The sequence below is a fragment of the Ambystoma mexicanum genome, chromosome 6p (genome assembly GCF_040938575.1).
Source record: "Ambystoma mexicanum isolate Mex_15411 chromosome 6p, UKY_AmexF1_1, whole genome shotgun sequence".
In the NCBI taxonomy this organism is placed as follows: Eukaryota; Metazoa; Chordata; class Amphibia; order Caudata; family Ambystomatidae; genus Ambystoma; species Ambystoma mexicanum.
The window spans coordinates 566407891-566425701 of NC_090935.1; positions in this window are offsets into that span (position 1 = coordinate 566407891).

The window sequence follows — 17811 nt, forward strand, 5'->3', positions numbered from 1 at the left end:
GACTATAGCAAAGTCCTCTGTGATGATTTGTCTCAGTTGAGGGATTCAGTGACAGAGTCTGACCACAATATGTCTATTTTTGTAAAGTTGTCTCCCTCATCCACCACTCTTTCCAATCCGTCATAATCCTTATGTAATCGGTTGAGGGCAGGCCGCTGCTGCTCTGTTTCCTGCACCTGCCTTACTTTAAGGAGATGGTCTGAATGTTTGCACCATCTGCTGTGCACAGCGGTACGACTTCTGGATCCTTTTTGATCAGGGCTCATATTTCTGTCTCTCACTGACAGGCAATTTAAATTAGTTGGATTACTTTGGGCTTTATTTGCCAGACTTTTGGAGACTTTGGGGAGAGTTTTTTCTCATCGGTGATGTTCCTGATTCCTTCTCGTGTTTGGGGCTGCTACCCACGCCTTTACATTTTTTAATTATGAGTTATAGTTTCTCAGCCAGTGTGAGGAAGATGCAGGATCGGTACAGGTCACTATGAGCAGAGGTGGCTTGGCACATTTCCAGAGAGTTGTGGGATAGACGGGCAATATCTGGTCTTGGTTTCGGGATGTCATCTTCATGTTCCTTGACTGAGTAAGTGGAGAGGTCTAAGAGAGGTTTCTGCTCCTCTGCCATTAGTTGATCATCTTGGGCAGTTTTTTGTAGTTCTTCTGTACTATTGGGTGTTAGCTTTTATCTTTTGATCACTTTACGTTTTCCACCCCGTTTTCCTTCTTTTGCTGGAATTGTGAGTTTCTTGAAAAAGTTCCTTGATTCATTTACTCTTGCTCATTGGGTTTGTTTTTGTGGCCCCGCCTGCAGGGGTGTCTCGTGTCTCTTCCTGGCCCTGGATCCAAACAGAGGGTACGTTTTTCTGCCCCATCTGTCTGGGTCTTTTCAGGGGCATTTTTCGACTCCAGGATAATTGAGATTGGGTCTTGAATTTGGGTCTCCACCAGTGCTTCTTCCTCTGCGTACTCTATGACTATAACTGCCTGGTCTGAGACTGCAGCGCTGGTGTTGATGTGTTGTAGTCCTGTTGTGGTTGTCCTACACTCTCTGGTTGTGGGTTGAGGTATTCTGGGTTGTTCTCCCCCAGCAATTAAGCTAGCAGTGATGTAGCCTTCTATGTAGATCATTTTGGAGTTTACGATTGCCTGCAACATGGTCTGGTTGGATAGAGTATCCTGTATAGCTTCGGAAAGATTAATAAACAAGGTCCTCGTGAACGTGATCACTGATAGTTAGGTCAGGGGGTCTTGTTTAGGCGACTGTTAGTTTTTGGTTTGAGGGGGCAGTTGTCGAGGTTCTTTTCTTGCCATAACCCTGGCTTTTTGAGGGCTATGGGGGTAGCATATTAGATGAGGACTGCGCCCCAAATAGCTATCTTGTTGGGAGAGGGGGATGGAAGGCCAAAGAACTTTGGTGTTACCAGGGAGATCTGTAGGTCCTCATGAACCAAGTCCATCACTTCTGCTTTCTCAGTGTTGTCTGTGGGCTTGTCCTCAGAGTCCCCTCGTGTCACTCCTTTTTGGTAAGCATTGTTTTGCGTTCTTGTCTCATCCTCACTTTTCCTGTTGGATTCCCCTAGTCCTGTCTTCAGGGTCTTGATCACACAACTCATTTCTGCTATGTCTTACTTTATGCCCCGGATGGTTTCCCATATAACTCCACCTTTTAGGCTCTCCTAGGTTTCTAGGGTTTGTGGAGTCACAGTGTGTGGGAATGCTTCAGGATTCACAGGGGTCCTTGTGATTGTTCATGGTATCTGCCAATAGAAGCTCTGGACATGAGGTTAACCTTTTCTGAGCAGGTGCTCTCTTCACTATTTGACCAGCTTGCAATAGGGAAGGGCTTTGGAGAGGCTGGGTGTTTACTGTGGAGAGATTGATGCATTCCACTACTCCCATTCCTTCCAGTAATTCATGGTCCGTTAGTTCTCTCATCCGAAGAACCTTATAGGTTAGCTCTTTTGATTGATCTAGGCCCTGAGTATACATTGTGTGGGGTATGATCGATTTATCCCTTGTGTAGTAAGTTCTGCCCGGCAGTTTTGGCAAGATTGTTTTTTCCACTCTAAATAGTGGATATTCTGGCCCTCTCCAGTTCCATTTCTGGAAGGGTGTTATGTCCTGGACCGCTTTTGACTCCACAGATTGTGTGTTTGTGTTATTAGATCTCCTGAGTTTGGGGCTTTAAAGGAAGCCATTTCCATTGGTCAGAATGTCTCACTGTTTCTGTACAGTGGACATCTGCCATTCATGTCCAGATGGGTTTCTCCCTTCTCAGCGGTCCTTCCTTCAATAGTCTGGCTGTTGGCCAGAGATTTACATGGATATATTGCGAGGTTGGGCATTATGGCTTGGTCTTCAGATCCTCCAAAAAGGCAGGTCCTGAGGTTGGTGAACATTGTGTTTCGTTGACCATTGGCTCTACAGCTGCAACAGTACAATATAGCTTTTCATTAGTTACGGTTGTCGCATCGTTAGGTCGATGGACCCCTGCTGTGGTGTTTGGGTGGGGGGAGGGCAGTGCATTTTCTAGGGGTTTCACACTGCTAAGTGGATCTGAGGAGTGTCTTTTGTTAGTTATTGTCTCTTCAGCCAAACGTTTAAGAGTCAGGGGGTGGCTGAAATCTATTCTTCTATCTCTCTCGACTAGTTCCATTTCTTCAAGACACACGCTTGTAAAACGCTGTGGCGCCAAGTTGCTAGCCGATTAGTGCGGGGAGGAAGTCAGATCCCCGCTTAGTGCAGGATCAAGTTAGGGGGATACGTAATGGTGTTGTGTTCAGAGTTTGTATGGAGATCCCTACCCGGAGTTACAAGTGGGAGTGTTGTCACAGTAAGAGGCGGCATAGGCTTACCTTCCAGCATTAAAGTTATGGTGGGAGGAGTCAGTTCAATGGTGTCTGCCATTTTCCTTTGCAGAGGTATCACTAGTCCAGAGCCGTATGCTTTACAGACTTTTCACAGGGTCCACCTTTAGGTTTTCTCATCATCTGTGAGGATCGCAGAGTGGCGAAAGAGAGGCAGTAGTCCAGACACTCGGTTGACTGGTGCATGACTGGACTCATCGCCGGACTCTGCGCAGGCGCTCTGCGCCACATCGAGTCAGATATACTTTTCTTAAAGGTCCAGCTACCGCAATGCAATACAGACTTAATGTTCAGTGTTCTCTGTCATTCTCCAGCAGCAATAGCCGACAGTTACACTCCCTGTGCAGCAGGAGGTTACAGGGAGGCTCGTCCAGACAGTCTGTTTAACGCGTGACTGAACTCGTCGCTGGATTCCGCGCATGCGCTCCGTGCCGCGGCGGGTCATATATACTTTTCTTAAAAGTCCAGCTACCGCAATGCAATGCAGACACAGTGTTCAGTGTTCTATGTTGTTCTCTAGCAGCAATAGCCGACAGTTACACGCCCTGTGCAGCAGGAGGTATTTCATTCTGATTTAATTATCACCTTAGATGGGCGTTAACTCTGGTGGTACAAACCATTTGTCTCTAGATGCAAGGTGGCATTGCGGTTGTAATGTTACACAAATGTAGTGGTATGTTCTCTGGAAATACCACTGCACTCGCAATGGGGCCCATTATCTTTCACAGATAGTCATTGAAAATAAAGTGCATGATATGTTATATAGATTAAAGTCAAATTAAAATGTAATTGAACGTAATACTCTGACATACTTGAAGAGGGAATATTACCCCGAGAAACCACAGATATGAAAAAACATACATCTTGCTCACGCCCAATCCTCTCATTGATTGTACATGGAAATAATGAACAACAAATGTTAATGCACAAACGTGTACGAAATTCAAGTGACACATGATTTTACCTTGCACACAAGCTTGTGTTCTTTACTGAGGAAACCCTCTCTTTTCCACTTTCTACCTGCTAACTACAGGTCCCATACTATTTCCTGACAAGCTTTCAAAACCTTAGAAAGCTTTGCCACTTTGTTTCTCCAGAAATGTTTTCTGTCCCTTCCTTTTCATTAAACACCAGTTCGTTTTCCGCCCTGGGTACGGGACAGAGGTGACCCATCTGCCTATGTTCATGAACCACTACTAGCAGCAGATTGGGCTACTGTCAACCTAGGTTGGTTGCAAGGTTGCTCGATAGCCCACGATGGGGTCGACTAGTTGGCCTGGTCTTGTGGCTGCTCCTTCACCTACAACCCTTAATTAGTTTAAGTCGTTTTTGTCCATCTTGCTCCAACATGTTCATGTTGGGCTTCTTCCTCTGTCAGTCTTTTTGCAGCATCCCCAAGAGTGTGCCCTTTCCCCTTTGCTTCTCATTCTTTACTTTCAGGCTCTCTTCCTGGAAATATGAAGTCTCAAGGTTCCCCACCAACCCTACATTGACAGAACTTAGCATTCACATCTCTCATTTCCCCTCTCGTGCTTCGGCATTAGAGTGTTGTCTGAGGGCTGAAAAATCCTGCATGGCCAGCAGCTGGGGGCACCCAAACCAGAACAAAACTAAAATTGTGTTCTTGGGGTCACCAGACTCACCTGTACCTAGAATGCATTACTTACCCCCACTTTTCTGCGCATTTGTGACTATGGTGTCTGGTTGGATTCTTCCTCCACTCTAGTTCTTCACATAAATAAGATAAAAACAGTGTGATTCCCCCTGATGCGTAAATGTAAAGAATTGTACGCGTTATGCTCTTAGTACCATGGTTGGTTTGCTAATCAATTTACATATCGATTAGGGTGATTCTTTCTGCTCAGGTTTTCCTGCACCCCCTTGCAGTTCACACAAAGCACTGATGTTTGACTCCTTCCAGGATCTGACCAAAGATGCCATCGTTCTGCTTCCGAGTGATCATAATATTGGCTTCTGGCAAAAATATATGGAATTTTCTCAACTCTTTGTCTGGTCCATGAATGTGTTGTGGACTGTGCTGCATTATACTCTGTGAGAACATGTACCTCTGAATCTAGCTTGGTTTTCTGCTCTTCGTACCCCACTGCCAAAATGCTTCGGTGCCTGGGAACCCTAAAATTGGAAAAGGCTTCAGCAATCACTTTAACGACTTTTGTGACCCTCTCACTAGCGCACATTTTGGTTCGGAAGCCGTATTTGTATGTAAATTCAATATTTGATCCAACAGTTTAGGTAGAAATAACGTTGTCTTTCTTTGCATATAAATTGAGTATGTGCATTACTTTTTCGTATGAGGGGATGCAAAACTTCACTGCTACCTAAGCACACCGGATTATATACTGAAATCACATACAAATGGTATCTTGAATGTGTAGGATTGTGCTTGGCAGTCTTTCCAGGACTCTCCAGAAGCCATGTCTTTGATCCAATAACCAGAACCATATTTTGCTTTCAATAAAATCAAATCCGAAAGTCCCCATAAAAATTCAGGGCAAAAGGAGTGATTTACAATCTCCAATAACTAGCCAGCCCTGTCCATGTTGCATCTAATGTGTGCTATTGAGTGGCAAGTCGCGCCAGTTACCTGCAGCCCTTGCTGTATAAATTGCCCCACTTGCTCATTCATTTGATGACAGTCTGATCTGTGAGCCAGAAGAGCATATTTATAGCGAGTGATACAGAGGGTGAACACCCAGAACACCTATTGTGAAAATGAAATGCAAGCATCCTATCTGAATGCCTCTCTCGGTACGCTCAACCTTGTCGCTGTGTAATGTTAACTAGAATTTTGGGGTATTATGTATATGGGATGCTATAAACTTCCATGTTTTTGGATTTATTGTTAAACCTTTGGCCTTTCATCGATCACTAATGCATCAAATTGTCACAGAAGGCCTGCAGGAATTTTAGATATTAAACCTGCACCAGGAATACACAAGTGAATAGCAATCTTCTCTCTCCCTAGAGTACTTCGAAATACATTCCAAGGCAACCTGCTCATCCCAGGGCGGGGAGAGGCAGTGAAGACCTTTGCAAAGGGGCAGCGCGCTGTCTGCCCCACCTTGGAATGATAGAGATAAAAGGTGATACCAGTGGCCACATATGGGGCCAAAGGGTGGGCATTGGCAATGTTAAAAATTTGGAAGTAAAACCACATATTATTCTAGTACTCCAGCGATTCCTCTTCCAATTGTGTTGTGGCTCCAATAATGTGTAGGCAAGCAGTGCATTGGAAGAGATTGTGGGAACACGAGAACTAGCAGTTTACAAAGAGCATTGCTTCTTGCTCTGCTAGTTTACAGCTCCTTATCATGGACAAATTACAGAAGAGGCATTTTCAAAAATCTAAATATTCCCTACCTCTGGCCTGAAATCATGGTCTGTTTCGTATGCACATCAAACAAGCTCTGAATAGAGTGTTTCATGTTCATGATGGCTGTCGAACATCTCTCCGCAGAACCTTTCCTCGTTATATCTAGAAATAAAGGTAGGGAGTTCGAGGATTGCCTGAATCACGTTGAACTAGCATTTGGGCAGGCACTGTACATCACATTTCGTTTTGCCACTTAGCCCTGGTTATTAGGGTCCGGTATCGGATGCCCATACCGGGCATCCTCCAGGAAGAATGCTGCACAAGTTTGGCTTCCCAAGAAAAGCGCCAGCAGGCCGATGTTGCAGGCTTAAGGCATCTACATGGGGAATAATGCACTTTTCAACGTTACTTGTGGGATAGCCACGTTCTTGTACTGAGTTTGGATACTCAGAACCAAGCTCTTCCTATCTCTGGAAAGACAGCCTGCGAGGTGGGATGAATGCTGCATTGCTATGTTTGATCTGGTTTTGCTGTTTAGCGATTGCAAAAAGCTTTCCAAGGAGCAAAGGCTTAGATTTGTTTCTGGCATGCATCCAGAGATACTGAAAATTCGAGATTGCAGTATTATTGCACTTCTCATCCCACCCCCACAGCTCAAAACCATTTTTTTGTACTGTCGGTATGCTCCTCTTCACCTTTCTGTGACCACAGTGCTCCCTTTTGGCCGAGGGATGTTACACCCTCTGGTTGGATACTTTGAGGAATCCACACTCCACCTTCTATCTTGCCTGTTCCTCAGGTCGTCATGAAGAACCCTCAACAAGATGTCAGTATCATTCTGATGGAGCTGTCTCAACAGTAGGTGAGTGGTGGTGGGACGGGGTGTGGGGAATTGCATTTTGGCATGTGGCTGTGTGCACTTGTGAATGTAATTTGAGGCTTATGGAAGACACTGGGGTACATTTCTGGGAGCTACCTGGACAGGCGTGGCCGTCATGGGCAAAATCCTCAGGTGAGCAAGTTAGAGCGAGGTTTGAGATATCTCTTAGCCTGCCAAACAAAATACGAAGAAAGTTGAAATGGGTGCCCTCATTTTTCAAGCAGTTCTTTCACTGAGCCCAAAGCCCGTTCCTACCATAACCCTTAGAACCTAGGTTATTTGAATAAGTGTTCAGATTGCTCCTTCCATCATTTGCCAACTCCAGGATGCTCGCTGCATGCAGGGTACAATTGAACTATTTGAGAGAGAGAGAGCGAGAGAGAGAGAGAGAGAGAGAAGGAGAGAGAGAGAGAGAGAGAAGGAATGGGGGAGAGTGACAATGTAATGTATTATGGCATTTGTATAGTGCCTATTCCCATTTGTATGGTCTCAAAGCCCTGTAGGTGAACGCCCTCACGGGACCGAATACTGTTGAATGATTCGTCAGAAGAGTATAGAATGCATGTGTGCATTTTCACCACTACGAAGGTTGGATAGGGGTGGCCAGGTTTCTGCTAGCAACCCATATCAAGATGGCATGTGGATTTGTGTTGTTATGTTATAGGGAGAGTGTGCAAGTCCAGGAGACTGATTATGTTTCCAGCTAGACTATGTTTTTGTCGTGGAGCTTATCTGCGTTATAATGGCAGAGGTGTTGTGTGATGTGTCTTCAAGTGGCGTGTGATTGCAAATACGTGTGGAGGAGGGGCAGTGCCTTTAGCTATCTTCCAGTCACATGGAATGTGATACGTACCATAGTTTCTTGTTTCATTTGTTCCTGTCCTGTGTTCTGCTGTAGTCCTTTCTCTGAATTGCTCAGTACTTTATTTGAGGATACCTTTGCTGCCCCAGCCTATTGACAGTGGGTACAAATAGCACGAAAGGCAGGAATAGTTTGTCAGGATTTTAGGGGAAATATCCAGGTCTTGAGGGCCTTCCAGAAGGCAAAGTAATCCTCTAGGTGGCAAGTGATGAGGGGAATGGAGTTCCATATTGTGGGAGCATAGAAAGAAAAGGATGACCCCCTATTCTCTGTGATTTGAAGGGGGGATGACTAGAGGAGTGCAGTGCTTGATCTCATGTTTTTGTTGGGTATGTACAGGGTGAGCTTGTGTTGAAGGTATTGTGGCCCTTTGTGCAGAGCATGGTGGGTGATACACATAGTTTGACTGTGGAACGTCATCCGCCAGGGAGCCAGTGGAGAACACAGAGTGCGGGCATGATGTGCTCTCGAGTACCGAGGGCTAGGAGGAGCCTAACTGCAGTGTTTTGGAACCTTTGGAGTTTTCTGAGTTGAGAAGAGGGGGCGCGCAGGCATAGGGAGTTAGCACAGTGTTTGCAGGCAGATGAATACGTCATCCAAAGCTTCTGCCCCTTCTCCGCACCAATACCACAAATGTGAGAGACATTACTCATTGGGACTGCCGGTCCGCCCTGATCCCCCTCAGGTACAGCAGGGTTTGGGAACAATGTGAACTGAAGATGCCAAAAGCATTCAAACTAACGTTGTAACAGTAGAACTGTTTGCACTATTTATTTATTTTATTTATTTGCATTTATAAAGCGCACAAACTGCCCTCGGGCATCGAGGCGCTGTTACAGAATACTCACTTCACATAGGTACAATACAGAATACTCACTTGACAAAGTTACAATATTGAGAGTGTAGTTTAAATAATTGATTACAGACATTGCTCGTGTTCCAAGGTTACAGGGGCCACTAGTCACAAAGCAAATATGCATTCCACATGAAGAACAATAACAATAGATAATATATGCATATATAATAAAGAAAATTAACATAGCATCCACAAACATGAGGAAAACTAACATGATCAATGCACAAGGTGAATAAAACATGAACGATATGCAAATATAGCACGTTAATATAGAAACAAGAGTGTAGGAAAGCAGCCACCTTCTTAAAAATGGAAGCCACAGCACATCTCTGAACGAGCACAGGCCTCAAAGCCTCGGCAAAACTTAAAAGGCTGAATCCACATGAACACATATCCGTGCAGAGCACAGACAGTAGCTGGAAATTAGTGACAAAGTTAAAGTGAAATAAGGGTGGGTTGGAACGGTGAAACGAATGCTTGAGATAGCAGTTCCCAAGACGCAAGCAGTATACTTCCAGATTAAGTAAAGTCTTAGAAGAGCACAAACAACCTTTTAGCCAGATGCAAAAAAACAGTAAGCCAAAAGACTCCATGAAGAGTAACTCAAGAGTCCCCAGTGCCATACAGAACTCAACAAACACATTAATATTAGCTGGAATATCAATAAATAGAAGGTAAATCTATTAAAAATACAGTCCCATCGCACGTGACCCATAATTGGAGAACACTGGCCATTCATTAAAAGCAAACAAAGATAGAACACCTGCTGTACTCCCTAAACACACACGTAGACATGAGACGCCACACCACAAGGCTAAGTACAAAGGGATTGCCCGGTTACATGACCTGAGAATGAGGGGTGGTAACTTTTAATTGGAAGAAGAATGTTCCATGGGCCTCTCTCCCCTTACTCTTTGTCTGGCTCATATCCTGATGACCTGCTAAGTGTCCAAAGTTGGTAAGAAATGTGCCAACCTACCAAAATCTTTAGAGACATGTCGCCCATCAAGGAGTATGCCTTGTCATGAACATGGCGTAGTTTAACCTTTATCAATATTGGGGTGGTTCCAGGTGGAGCCACCAGATATGTATAACCCAATTAAAATGTTTAACCTGTATGGAATCTACATATAGTCCAACCCACTAACTTATCGGGGTTCCCTGTAGGTTCTGTGAACTGAGATTACGTTATGATGTCATTGATGACAAGTTTGCAGTTCTTAAGCAGTTGTTTTTGATAAATATGATGAGAGCGATGAGATGTGAAGGCTTGCATGCTGTCCCAGCTTTGTTTCAATACGTATATGGTTGGGTTTTTCTGTGCACTTTGTCTACTCCGTCTTTGAGTCTGGTTTGGATTTACTCTGTTTCCTCTGGATTTATCTGGGACTTTCGGGCTACCTGAACAGTATTCTAAGTGAGAGAGGATGATAGTCATGATTGAAGTGACTCTGTGAGGGTAGGAGCGGTAAGGGAAGATGAGTCGAAGAAAAACAAAATGTAAATAGCATGATTTGGACACAGTGTTGATGTGGTGTGAAAACATCAGGTCTGCATCTATGGTCCAACCCAGGTTCTTTGCTGAGTTGGATGAGGTGGGAGGAGGGCCTAGGGAAGATGACCATGAGGTGGGTTGGGGGAAGTGGAAAGTCTTCCCACAGATCATTATTTAGATTTTACTATGGTTGAGGATGAGGTGGTTAGCCGTCATCCAGTGGCCATTTTCTGAGAGGCATGAGGTCAGGATGGGGGTTGGAAGAGGTTTTAGGGATTTTAAAGATGATATGGGTGTTGTATACATAGTTGTAGCTGGTTAAGTCATGTGAGGGAATGTGAGCTGGGAGGGGGCTCAGGTAGTGGGTGAAGAGCAGAGGTGGTAGTGAGGCACCCTGGGGTACTCTTTTGGTGACAGGGTGGGGTGTTGGGGAGGAGGTAGGAATAAGGGTAATTTATGAACTGTCAGTGAGGGAGGAGGAGATCCACCTAATGCTGTGTCCCTGATGCCTAGCGAGTGGAGTCTGTCCGTCAGGATGTGGTGGTCGATGGTGTGAAAGGCCGATAAGAGGTCAAGGCAGCACAGGTTTTTGAGTCTGTGGTTCTTTTGAGGTGATCCCAGATGAAGACTACAGATGATTCTGTTTCTTGAAGGGGTCGGAAGCTGGATTAGACAGGGTTGAGAAGGAGGTTAGATTCAGTGAAGAGGCAAAGCTGGAAGCAGGCTGTTCAGTCAATAGGTCTTGCCATGAAATAGATATAAGAGATAGGTCTGTAACTGGACGGAAGGAGGGGGTCAAGGGAGTTTATTTTGGCTGGGGTTTGATGTGTGATAGTTAATGATAGTTCTTGTGATGCTGCCTGTGCAGGTTGAGGAACAGATATCTGTAAGGAGGGTGGGAGGGCATGAATCTTGAGGGGATCCAGACAGGCGGCTGCTAGCAAGTAGCTTCAGGAATTTTGATCATGGGTTGGGAGAGAATGAGGAGAAGACAGGGCGTGTAGAGGAAAGATTTGTTGGGGCAGATGCAGGTGCAAGCAGTAGGGATGGGAGCGCTGCTAGTTTAGCACTGATGGTGCAGTTTCTTAGCACAGCTATGTTGTCAAAGTGGTCCGAGAGGGTGTCACAAAGTTCCTGGGAGTGGTGATATGGGGAGGAAACACAGGGAGGGGCCTTGAATTCTGAGTTGATCTTATGGAGCTCTCTGTTGGTGTTACGGGTGTTAGAGATTATGTTCTTGTAGAAGGATTTGTTTTACCTTCTGGATTTCTGCCTTGTAGGCTTTGATATGACTGGCGTATGAAGCCCCATTCTGGGGGAGAAGGGCCGGCCCGCCCTCTGCATTCCATGCTATGGTCAAGGGTTTTGAGGGATTTGAGGGGAGGAGTGAACTATCTAGGGGAAGAGCCTCGTCTGTGGGAGCAATCTTGGAATGTGTGAGAAGAGTGCTTGTGATGTGCGGTTCCTTAGTGGGTGGTCCAGTGTGGTGGTAGGGAGTTGCAGAGGAGTCCCTTATCTGGTCAGAGATGGGGAGGGGAAATGGGGTGGGCGCAGGGAGGCGGAAGAGCTCATCGAGAGGGATTGATGATGGAGGGAGATGGACAGGTAGTAGGGGTGTAAGGTCATAGATGGGGGCCAGGATTCCCATTTCTAAAGGAGTACTGAGAGGGTTTAATAGAGTCAGTGCCAGGGGTGTTGGAGGATTGGTTGAAGAGTTATTTTATTGGGTTGAATGAAATGGGGAGGTCATCGGGGGGTAGGTAAGAGGTGCAGACAGGAATCTTCCGGGAGAGATAGGGTGAAGTTTGCAGTGAAGGGAGGGCCTGGGTAGTGCAGATTCTGTTAAATGAGTATGGGGTTCCAGTGTTGCTCATGTGAGGGTTGGCGGGGCAGCCAACAGTGGGTTGATGATGAGTGTAGCTCGAGCAGTGCTTATGGAGGTGAGGATCTTGATGGGTTGGAGGACGGAGGGTATGGAGTGCCCTAGGGTGGGTGTAGCTATGATGGTTAGGTTTGGAAGGGGGTCTGTGTGGGTGGTGCAGTGGGAAGTGTCATGAGGGGAGAATTCCCTCCAAGCGGTGATCCGCTGCCCTGGGGGGTCTCTGTAAGTCCACACGAAGCATGGTCTGCGGACTTGCTTCTATGAAACCAATCACAGTGGAGGAGGGCAGGCAGTGGGAGGGAAGGAGGGAGTGCCGGGAGAGGAGAGGGAAGTCTGGAAGCAAACACTGTGGCATTGAGTGGAAAATAAAATTAAATCAATAGCCCATTCAGGAGGCACAAATACCTCACAACTCACCAAATTGTTCGAGCCAAGGGGGAGCTCCCATTCAGAGCGTAGTCATACAATGGAAAAATGAGAAACTGAAATGGGACTTGTCTTCAAGAGTTCAGTTTTAGGAACATGGGAAGGTGTTTTCCCTTGTAGGGCATTTTTCTTTTGTTGAATGTTATATCTTACCATGCCATTTTATTGTAAATAAGCCACAAACTTGGTAAGTGAAAGCCAGTTTATTTGGAACAGCTTCAGTAACTCACTTAAGACCCCCAACACAGGCAGCATCCAGGGTATAACCGACTTCACTCCAGAGTAAACATCTCCAAGCACACATCATTCCAGAATGGCACAGTAGGCATAAATCCATTCTGGAATTACAGATGATGTGCTTGGCATAAACACAGCTGAAAACCATAGCAACAAGAAAGCATACAAAGGTTTAGCTTTATACAACAAAGCATACAAAGGTTTAGCTTTATACAACAGTTATGATTTACTATTAGTGGTTTCTGAATTTTCTATTCCCGTCCAATTACTTTTCCTGGACGACACCCATTATCTGGCTACAGAATGATGCCCAATGCTTCTACCCCTCACCACTTGTATCCCTTGTTTGTCTAGTATCTTCTTCTCCTTCACTAACTAATTCACCACTAAAATCTCCTACCACCTTACTCTACACGCATAAAGCCCCCACACATAGCCACCACAGGTCTGGCCATTCAAACATTCACACATGAACATATATTGAGCTATGTCTAGGCCTATCATACTCCCCCATATCAGCATCTAATTACACCCAAAGTGATGTAGTCCATCAGATCTTAGTCTGTCCCTTTTGGATAACATTTTTCCAAGTGTCTCTACAAATCCCAGAGAAGTAGAATGGCACTCAGGTCGTGGGTACTACAGACATGCACCTATAAACACCACAGAGTTTGCATCTGTCTCGCCCACTGTCAGACTAACAAACCCTCGTCGCTCGTATTCAAAAGAGCCACAAACAGCAAGGCCAGCAAACATAGCAGTAGGGTGCAATATAAGACCACCTTGCATTACAAATAAATATTAATTACGGCCTTATGATACACTACTATTGACTTGTTTTTAATTAACTAGCTTAACCAATGTAGTGAGGTAAATTGATATTATTAGAATTGTCCACTGGTCCTGCTGTTGAACATGTTATTGGTGACGTATCTATTTTTTATGCGCAAAGTGTTTCAATGTTTGAAAAAAAAAAAATATATATATATATATATATATATATATATATATATATATATATATATATATATATATATATATATATGATGTTTCATAGGATTTGATGGTCCGAAAAAACAAATTTGAAATGAATTGGTTATGCTGTCAGAACAATACAATCTGTGTATTTACCCAATCACACACCTTTCTGTCTTGGAATAAGTGATAATTCTCAATAATGCCATCCCTAAAGAGGAGAACATAGCAGGGGGTTTTGATAAAGGTGGCCTGCACAATGAACCTGCCTATCCCATTTCCTAAATTGGTAATACTTGAAACGGTGCAGAGCTTGTTCCTTCATCCACATACCCAGTCACAGATGCTGGAGGGCCGCACTGATCAGGATCCTTAGTACAAGTTCTGCTGGGATATCAGCAAACTGCCTGTACCGTTATCAGCACCTGATATCCTGGTATTACAGGAATATTCTATTTGCTGGCAACAGAGGTAAATCCCCATTCCACAGAGTCCCCTGGGACTCTATGGAGGTAATTCTGGCATTTATTTGTATTTGCATTTATTGTTTTTATATAGCACTTTAATCCAAAGTGATTTATAGTTTAACAACAAGAATACATCAAACACGGAACAGTAGAAGCAATAACAGTATAAATAAATCAAACCAGAAAAAAACGCATGTAGAACAATTTGCATATAAGAGGAAGAGGAGAGGAGGCGGTGGGGAAGGAAAGAAGAGGGAGAGAGAGTAGGGAGTAAAGTGAGTAGTAAGAAGAAATGAGATCTTAGGAGAGACGGGAAGAGATAAAGAGTACAAAGAAGATGGTACTAGAAGGAGAGAGAGAAAGGTGAGAGGGGAAAAGGTGTCAGGGAGGAGAATGAAGAAGGATTGATTTCAAGGAGGAGCGGAAGCAGGAATAGGTGGGGATGGAGCGGATAGTAAAAGGTAGGGACTTCCAGTGTAGGGGGGCAAGAAGCTGAAAGGAGAGGAAACGAGAAGAGGCACAAAGGGGTGAGAGGACAGAAAGTAAGAAGAGATTGCTAGAACAAAGGCGGTGAGAGAGGGTGTAGGATGAGAGAAGAGAGTTAAGGAGGGGCAAGGTCATGAAGAGATTTAAAGACAAGACTAAGAAAGTGAAATTTAAGTTGGGGGTGGAAAGGAACCAGCTTAGGTAAGAAAGTGAGTTGGAGATGGAGTCATGGGGGGAGAGAGAAGACAGAGAGTATGGATAGCATAGTGGTAGAGGGATTTGAGGGGGGCAAGATGGGAAGCGGGGTGACTGAAGAAGAGAGAAGAACAATAGAAAAGGCAAGAAAAGATGAGGGATGAGATTAAAACTTTGGTAGCATGGAAGGTGAGAGAGGAACCGACTTTACAGATATTAAAGCGATGGTAGCGACAAGCACAAGAAGTAAGGGGGATATGATGAGTAAAGGAGAGGGAAGTGTCAAAGTAAATGCCTAGATTACAAGCATGGGTGGAAAAAGGAAGATTAGAAAAGGGGAAAATGAATTGAAGGAGATGGAGACGGAGGGGGAAGTGTGTTAGAAGGAAAGAATAAGACTTCAGTCTTGTCATTGTTAAGAGAGAGATAGTGAAATGACATCCAGTTTTTAATGGTGGTAAGACAGGAAGAGAGATTTAGATGTAAGTCAGAGATGAAGGAAGAAAAGGAGAGGAACAGCTGGGTGTCATCAGCGTGGAAATGGTGGGAAATCCTGAAGGAAGAGATGATAGGGGCGAGGAGTGAAGTGTAACGAGAGAATAAGAAGGGTATGAGGACAGAGCCTTGGGGAACACCGTAGTCCAGAGGGAAGATAGTGGAGGATGGGCCACCCCAAGAAACGGCGAAAGAGCGGTGGGAGAGGTAAGAGGAGAGCCAGTTAAGGACAGAGCCTTTGAATCCAAAGGAGAAATGAGTATTGAGAAGCAGGGGGCGATCGACAGTAACGAAGGCAGCAGATACTTTATGTGTTTTACTTTATGTGCTGGTAGGTTATGTGCTGGCTGGTAATGTGCTGGGAGGTGCCTGATGCCAGCTCTTGGCTGGAGGTAAATCAGTGCCCCCACCGGCAAACTTGTGTTTTGCCGGTCTGGGAAAATTGACAGTGCTGGAATTACCAGCAATTTTACCAACAATTTTTCCGGAACGGCAAAAATGTAATGACCCTCTAAATCATGTTTTTGCTTTTGAATATATGCCAATCTTCATCCTGTGCTTGTGGGTTTACTGACTTTTCTCAAGCTACGAGCTAAGGAATATCTCAAAACGAATGCTATAAACTTAGGAATGTTCCCTTCACACTCTCCATTGGGGAACTAGCCTCATTGTGTGCCCTCCTACATGTGCCTAAACCCGAGAGTTGGCGCGATGACTTGGCGTGGCACTACCTTGCCTGGGAGGGTTGAAGAATGTAGCCGCACAATTGTCATTTGTTCCAACAAGGCGTCCTTTCATACACTTCCCTCCCAGCAGTGCTGCATAGCTCCCATGATCACAATGATGGGCCTTAACAGGGATATGCTTTGTTAACTGTGCTGTGATAATGACGAGGCACGTGAATCCTTAATACTGCTTTTCCACTACCTTACTACTACTTTAGGTTCGAACATTTTTGCAGATACAGATGGAAAAGACATCATTGAGGGATTTACAAATGTGCCCAGTTGCCCATCAAGTGTTCTAGCCCAAAATGTGCACTATCCCTAACATTGAATTGTGCTGTGTACATTTTCTTTTCCTTTACATCATTAAAAGTGTGATTTGCACCTCATTTAAGTTTTCTCTGTGAATTCATGCAAATTGCTGCATATTTTCATGATAATGTACGATAGAAAGCAGGTGGCGTATATGAAACGGGGTTGAAAAGGACGCATTCATGCAGAGGAAAATGTCTGAGAGGTCTCACAATGTTTATTTCCCACTGATCCACTGGCGCATGCGCAGAGTGGATATTTTATGAAAACACATTAGGCTGATGCCACCCATCTTCCTTTGCACCTAAGTCAAGTGCGGGCTCACAAGGTGCTGTGCTCAGCTAGTCTCCTCCACAAAAGTGTATAGTTGTGCAGGTTAGGGCAGGTAGTAATCATTGCAACCATAGTGGCAGCTTTTTCACTGTTGCACAAAAGAAAAAGGGAATGCCAGTGTCATGCCCCAGCAAATATGAACAATGTGCACAGCAGAGGAAAAGCAGCCCATGTACAGCAACGAGTGTCACTGCTCCACGAGTGCTAAGCAGATCCTATAGACCTATAACTTAAATGAAAAAGCCATCCTGGAAGTACTGAGTCATATAGACACCAAATTGGAACATCCCGACAACATATGCTGCACAGTTTTGCCTCTCATGGCGTTATTGTCTATGCTGCATTTCTGTGCAGCCAGGTCCTTCCAGGCTACAGTAGCAATGAATTCTAATATTCCTCAGCCCGCATGGCTGACTTTTACTGTAGGTCATGGAGGCCATGTTGTCAATAATACAGGATTAAACTCATTTTCACAGCATTGTCACCAAATTGGAGATGGTGAAAGCTGGTTTCTAAGCTTGCTTTATTCCCAAATGTAGTTGGGAGCATTAATCGGAGCCATGTGTGGATTTGTTTATATATTTGTTTGTTTATATAGCGCTGCAGCCAGTGGGCATCAGGGTGCACAAAAAACAAAAGACAGAACATGAAGCACAGGATAAAAGTGTGGAAAAAAAGATTTTGACTATCAGATCTACGTGAACAAGAATGTTTTCAGTTGCTTACGAAAACGTAGTAGATTACTTTCCAGCCTGAGTCAACGTCAGGGTATTCCATGCTTTAGGTGTCAGCGTACTGAATAATCTTCCATTTCCCAATGTAAGTTTGGCTTTAATACCCTTGGGTAGCCAGGTTCCAGAGGAACTTAGTGTTCTGCTGGATTCATATTTTGTCAGTCTCTCTGAGAGGTAGCAAGGTACGAAGCCATCACAAATGTATGCACCAAGATGAGCAGCTTGAACTGTATTCGCACTGCAACTGGCAA